This window comes from Bactrocera tryoni, chromosome 3 (genome assembly GCF_016617805.1).
Source record: "Bactrocera tryoni isolate S06 chromosome 3, CSIRO_BtryS06_freeze2, whole genome shotgun sequence".
Taxonomy (NCBI): domain Eukaryota; kingdom Metazoa; phylum Arthropoda; class Insecta; order Diptera; family Tephritidae; genus Bactrocera; species Bactrocera tryoni.
This window is the reverse complement of record NC_052501.1, coordinates 63,147,212-63,154,552: the sequence shown is the minus strand read 5'-3', so window position 1 is coordinate 63,154,552 and position 7,341 is coordinate 63,147,212. Positions and strand designations below refer to the sequence as shown.

Here is a 7,341-nt window from a genome sequence, read left to right as displayed (position 1 = left end):
ACAACGCCTTACGCATACAAGCGAAAGCTACATACTATTGCATTGGACAACACTGTTGTATGATGCAATATTGTGAAGTGATGGATGGAGCGTCATAGAAATCACAAACTTCGCTAACGTATTCACAGCACATAAGGAAATCTTAAAAAAAAAATAAAAATTTACGTGAATGTGAAAACAGGTCACATGTTGGGAATATATTTCGTACTCCCTCCCTCCACAGTTGTGCTACAAGAATGGTTGTGCTATATGCAGATATGCATTGTAGTCGTTTGATGTAAGAAGTAATCAGTATCAGTAGAAGTAATCAATATATAACGAAGTGGAAAACTGCATTTCTCACATTTGTGTGAAAACTTGTGAAGTGAATAGACGTGCGCGCGCATCTTTAATCGTTAATTAAAAAAAAAAGAATTAAAAACATTGGAATCAGCTATACACTTTGACAGCGACAAAATTGAGGCAAGTATGTATTATATAAATCACTATTTATTGTTTTTAAATATAAATATGAAATCGTTTCGGAACGCCATTTCAAAAGAGAAAAAAGAATTTGAAGTTAACGCGGCGAAATATAGAAGGCTAGATGAGTTTGCTCGCGTTGAAAGTGAAAATCGTGAAGTTATTAGTGCTAGTGAACCTGAAGAGTTATCCTTGTGTGAAGATGAGGGGCAAGAAAGTGCTAGTTTGGGTAGGAATAGTGAGGCAGTGAATTCCAACATAAATGAAAAGGCTACTGCACTGAAGGAGTGGGCAATAAGAAACAGCGTTTCACAAAACACCGTTACTGATTTGCTTCAAACGCTAAATAAAATCGGTGTTAAAGATTTTCCTTTATGTGCAAAGACCCTACTTGGGACAGAAAAAAAAGAAGTTAATATTCAATCCATTCCCAGTGGAGAATTCATTTATGTTGGAATACAAAAGCATTCTTTAAAAAAATATTTTGATTTTCTTGAAGGTAATAATGATATTGAAATTGATGTCGAGATTGATGGCCTCAGGCTTTTTAAAAATTCAAATAAAGTTTTGTGGCCAATTTTAGGCGCCATTGTTGGATATCCACAAGAAAGTCCTTTTGTGATCGCATGTTTCTCTGGAAGTGAAAAACCTTGGAACATTAATGATTTTATGAAGGACTTTTGCGAGGAAATTGCTGCCTTAAAAGATCATGGAATAAAAGTTGGTTCAAAAAAATTGTAAAAAACTTCAGAGTGCGTTTGTTTACCTGTGACTCGCCTGCCCGGGCTTTCGTAACTAGTACACTTTCCCATAATAGTAAAAAAGGTTGCCCCAAATGTATACAAGTTGGTATATACACTCGGATTAGCTTCTCTAGTAAACTTCACGAATTGCGTTCAAATAGTTCTTTTAAAAATCGGATTGATATTGAGCATCATATTCCATCTTTTAGAGCTCAACCAAATATATTAGAGTTGTACGATTTTGAAATGGTATCCCAGTTTCCCCTTGATCCCATGCATCTGGTCGACCTGGGTGTTACAAAAAACTGTTGCATTTGGTGATTAAAAGAGGGAATGTAACAAAAATGAATCAAAAACTGAAATTCCTCTCTACTTTAATTCCCTCAGAATTTGGTAGAATTTGTAGAAACTTAGATGAACTCAGTAATTGGAAATCAACAGAATTTAGGCTGTTTCTTTTATATTCCGGGATATTTGTTTTAAAAAATTGTATTGATGATGATTCATATTACCATTTCCTTCTTCTGCATAGTGGAATAAGACTGCTTTCATGCGAAAAGTCATATAAGGTAGAAGGAAATGTTGCTCAAAGTATTTTAGAAGAATTTGTCGCCTTGTTCGGTACGGTGTATGGGAATCATTTAATAAGCTTCAATATCCATGGGTTATTACATTTATCAGAATGTACCAATCAATACGGACCCTTGGAAAGCTTCTCTGCATATAAATTTGAAAATTATATGCAATATATAAAAAAAAATTATTAAGAAACCCAATAAAGTTTTACAGCAATTGTATTTGAGACTTCAAGAATCCGCAGATTTGCCTTTAAAGAAAAATTTAAAATTTGGCAGTTTTGATATTAATTTTAAAAAAGAAAAGGATTCGTATTGTTATATTAAGAAAATTGGTTCATTTAAAGTCGTCGCTATTAAAAATGAATCGGGTCGTGACGTGGTTTTTGGATATAGTTTCCAAGAAATCGAAAATTATTTCCAAGAACCATTGGAATCTTTACATGGATTAGGAATATGTCTAGCTCAAAATCTTAGTAATCAATTAATAAAAGTTAGTAAGTTAGAAATTAAATATAAATATTTTTGCATTCCTAATGAAAATAAGTATTTATTAATACCTATTTTACGCAATCTTTTTAATGATTTTTCAATTTAAGGTTTCTTAATATTTCTAATATTTTTTTGTAAAACATTATTTTATAAACCAATTTTATGATATTATGTACTATAAAATTCTGCACTAATATTTAATTTTGTTGTTTTTTTTTTAAGAAATATGGATGAAGAATTATTTAGCCAAGAGAATGAATATGAAGAATTTGTGGCGATAAGTAACCAGTCACCACCACCGGAAGCCGAAATACCCCAATGTAAAATTTTAAATTGTTATTGAAATCAATAGCTAATTTAGTTATTTATTTGTTTAGCATCACAAAGAAGAAGGTTTCAAGTTTCAGCGCCATACAATGTTCAGCTACGACACAGCATTCTACAGCCAGACAACCTTCAACAGCAGGACACAGGTATATTATATACATTTCAATAAATAATGAATAAGATAAATTACGGTTAAATGATATAAATTATATAAAATATTTTTTATTTTATAGTAACTCAAGGTATTAAGGAAATCCTAAGAAACCAAAAGGTGCTGATGACAAGGATGGATGACATTGAGAAAACCCTCAAAGAAAATGTATGTATATGTACCAATAAATTTATATATGTATTTCTTTATTTGATAAATATAAATACATATATATATATATCATCATCATTTCTGTGGACAATAAAGTTATACATACAGGTCTTTATTGGCTATTAGCACACATGTTGCTTTCGACACATAACGAGGCTATGTTCGTAAATGCATCATGACTTGCAGCATAAGCAACAGTAGCAACACTGCAAGTTTAACGTTTGATACTTCTTATATAATTTTTGACAATTTGCAGATACATTTGTTTGCATTTTTGAACGCGTATAGTACTAAAATGGAAATTTTGCTGAATCTAACACTAGACGAAATTTGTGAGCAAAGAAATGATAGATTTTCTTTAAATTTAAGAAAAAGAGGGGTATTGAAGTCAAAAAGAAAAATTTGTTGGTACAAATGTTTGTCTTTAAAAAGAAAAATACCTAAAAACAAATAATTTATTAAAACAATTAAGTCCTTTCCCGAGGACATATTCAACCGTCCTCTCAGCAATAACTGCGTCTCCGCATTAATTTAATTTAACTAAATTCCAATACAAAAATTAAAATAACAGTTTTGCACTTACTTTTCGTCAGACATCGTAGTTAAATGCAGTAAACAATTTTTTGATAGAAATTATGTATGACAGTTGATAGAAGTGTTGCTTTTTTGAACGCTTGATTATTGCAGTGTTGCAATATTGCATTTCTGAACGTTCTGTTTGTTATGCAATCGTCATGATGCGATCGTCATGATGCATTTACGAACATATTCGCCACATTTTCTAGTCTCGTTCGACTGATTTTTTTTTGCTAAATAGATAAATAAACATTCGTGCATTGTGATGCATTATCTTAATGCCGTTAAATTTACCCCTATGCTTGGCATTGTCGCTGCGAAAGAGAAAAACCCCAAAAAACGCATCAAGAAAGTTTACATACACACAGTACAGCCTAATTTGTTTATATTCACTGAACGGTACAAAGTTGTTGCATTCCCATAATTGTTGATTGTAAACAATTATAATATTGAAATGGTAAGTTTAATATGCGTTTTATTGTCATTTTATCTTAAAAGTGTGACTTAGTTGGTTGCAATGGGTCGTGGTAAAGAAATACATTTAGAAGTGCGAAAATTAATAATTAAATTATATTTAGAAAATAAATCTTTACGTGAAATTGGTAAAGTGGTTGGAAAATCCCATTCAAGTGTGCAAACTATTATCAAGTCGTATATTAATACTGGGAATTTGCATTCAAAGCCACGATCAGCCGTTAGTGCAAATCCAAGAATTTCCGCAGTGAAATTAACTCAAGACATATACGATAGTACACAAAAAAAAAATCCCCAAACTGTAAGGAATGTGTTGTATAGTGCTGGTTATCATGGACGAGTGGCACGCCGTAAGCCATACATAAGCAAGGTTAATAAGGAAAAGAGGTTTGCGTTCGCTATAGAACATGTAAACAAACCGAATTCGTTTTGGGAAAATATTATATTCAGCGACGAATCAAAATTTAATATATTTGGTTCGGATGGGGCACAAAAAGTGTGGAGAAAGGTCAATGAGGAGTTTCAAAAAAAAAATTATTGCCAACAGTAAAGCACGGTGGGGGTAATGTAATGGTTTGGGGTGTATGGCTGCATCTGAGTTGGACAATTGGAATTTATTACTGAAAAAAATGGAGAAGTACATGTATTTGAACATTTTAAAAAATAATTTACGTCCAAGTGTGCTTAAATTGGGTCTTGATAGCAACCACTACTACTTTCAACAGGATAACGACCCAAAGCACACGTCTTATCTAGTACGTGAATGGTTGCTATACAATTGCAAACAACTCCATACGCGACCCCAATCACCAGACATTAACCCTATTGAACATATCTGGGACTTATTAGAAAAGCGTATACGAAAACATAGAATTTCATCCAAAGAGTCCCTAAAAGCTGCCTTATCGACTGAGTGGGCCAAAATCACCGAAAATGATACCAGAAATTTAGTAAAAAGTATGCCACGACGTCTACAGGCAGTTATTACAGCAAAAGGAGGGCCAACAAAATACTAAATATGTCTCAAACTTTTGTATTTAGTGTTAGTTTAAATAATGTACATACGTAAACTTTATTGATACGAATTAAGCTCATTTTAAGTTTTTGTACCTGTATTTTTTTCATTTGTGTAAAAATAAAAATTTTGATAAGCCAATATACGTATATGCTAAATATACATATTTTGGAATAGATACAAAAAACGACAATAAACATTAATTTGAAAACCAAAAATGTGTTGTAATTTAATAAAACTAGGTGTATGTAAATTTTATTGGTCCACTGTATATATTTGTACATTAGGTTATTGATAAGGGTCTTCTATTGGCTCAAACACACACGCTGCGCGAATGTAAGGTGGTTTTAGCTAAAGTCCATCACTCCATTGGACGATTGGTAGGAGAAATAGAAAATCCCATGCAAATTGATATAGCATCAAGACTACCAATCTGCACACTAGACGCCGCGCTGGATTTCGAAGATAAACTAAATTCCAAAGAGTTTGCTGACGAAACGGTAATTTTTTGCTCTTACTATTTTATTATTTAAGTATGTATTAGTCTTATACTTTGTTAATTAAAAATTTTATTTGGTAATTTAACTATTAACACATTTCAATTCCTTAAATTCACAGAAAATTTATCTTCAACAAATAAAAGGAGCAAATGCGTCTGTAGGTGAGGTAATGAGAAAAATCTTTACCGACAATGTCCTTTTTGAATTTAATTTTGATGGAAGGAAAAAAAAAACGGGCGCTTAACAAGCTTAAACTTGTTAATGAAGTTTTATTCGTTAATTTTATTTTCAAAAATTTAATATATTAGATAAAATTAATTTGCCATAGCATTTCTTTAAAAATATTTATTATAAAATTTTTTCCTATTTTTGTGTAGATGTATTTGTAATGGAAGGACGGCCAGGTTTTGAACGGGCATTAAGAAGTGTGGTGGACCTTAGCCACAATAGGTACCGCCAAAACAAATTATCTTTAAATAAACGGTAAGTTATTTCTTTTCCAAAATTTTAGTAATAATTAATGTTTTATAATTCCAGGTCGGAACAACAACAACCAAAGTAGGTGCAATTTTTAAATAATGTATGGATGCAATGGATGCAATTATTTTTATTTTTTTTTATTTTTATTTATTTAAATATGTACTATATGTAATATATATATATTATATGTACGGATGCAATGAATGCAATAAATTAATTTTTTTAATCACTAATAAACAAATTAAAAATATATTAAATATACATTTCCATAACAATTTAAAATAAAAAATTCAATAAATTTTTAAAAATAACCTGTATTTGTTTTATTTTATATGGAGTAGGATAAAAGGATAAGTATACCATACTACTTTACCATCGTACTGCTTTACCATCATACTACTTTACCATCATACCACTTTACCATCAAACTACTATACCATCCTACCATGAGTTAAAAAGAGACGAGCATATGACAAAGTGATGGTAAATTTGTATGCAAATAAAAAGGATAGACAACTCACACGTATTCAAAGTATGCGATAGAATCTTCCCATACCTCTGTACAAACTGATGTAAACTATTCGAATTTTTCACGCATACTATCCATAGTTATACGGCAGGTTTATGGCATTATACATATAACGTATAGTCTTCTTGCTGGGATGTTCTCGCATATTGTTTGTCTCAAGTGTTGTGCTCTCAATTTCGCTCATTCCTTTTTGCTTTAGTGGCATTTTCGTCGGCCTCAACTCATGTATATGTCGAATCGCTATTAATTTTGTTGAAAAAAAAGAAACCAAAAAAAAAAAATGTACCAATTTTGTAATCTCTAATAAACTGTCATCTCAATTGAAATATTGGCATCTCTGTTAAATAAAATGTGTATACCATTTTTGTCTTATCCTTTTATCTCCGTCTTCTGTTTATTGTAAGAGCGAGTTCAGCAGGCTTTCTCTGTTTCGCGTAGCCTCGGCGTGACAACGTGTTAGAAAGAGAGAAAGAGAAATCGCGGCAGAATTCGATCAGTTGCGTTTCAGACAATGCTTGTATGATGCAATATTGTGAAGTGATGGAGTAGTTAATGAGCGTCATAGAAGAGTGGTCACGAAATTTCACAGCCGAGGAAATGCACAACTCGCAGCAATATTTCAGAGGCGGCTTTAATAATGGATAGCCACAACCCCATTCCGACATATACATGCAGAAAAAGCGCACGAAATCGGTTTGCGCTAGTTAATACATGACCTACACTGAACCCAACTGATAACAGCTAGCATACATATTAAAAGCCCGACCGAAGGTTCGGCTTCGGTTTGCCGAACATTCGGCTTTGAAAATGCATTCGGCTTCGGCAAAAAACCGAATTTTAGCCGAA

General features: G+C 32.1%; 1 pseudogene; it reads left to right on the top strand.

The window, feature by feature from the left end:
• Positions 1–422: 422 nt before the first annotated feature.
• On the top strand, positions 423–5,880 carry LOC120770727 (annotated as a pseudogene).
• The last annotated feature ends 1,461 nt before the right edge of the window (positions 5,881–7,341 follow it).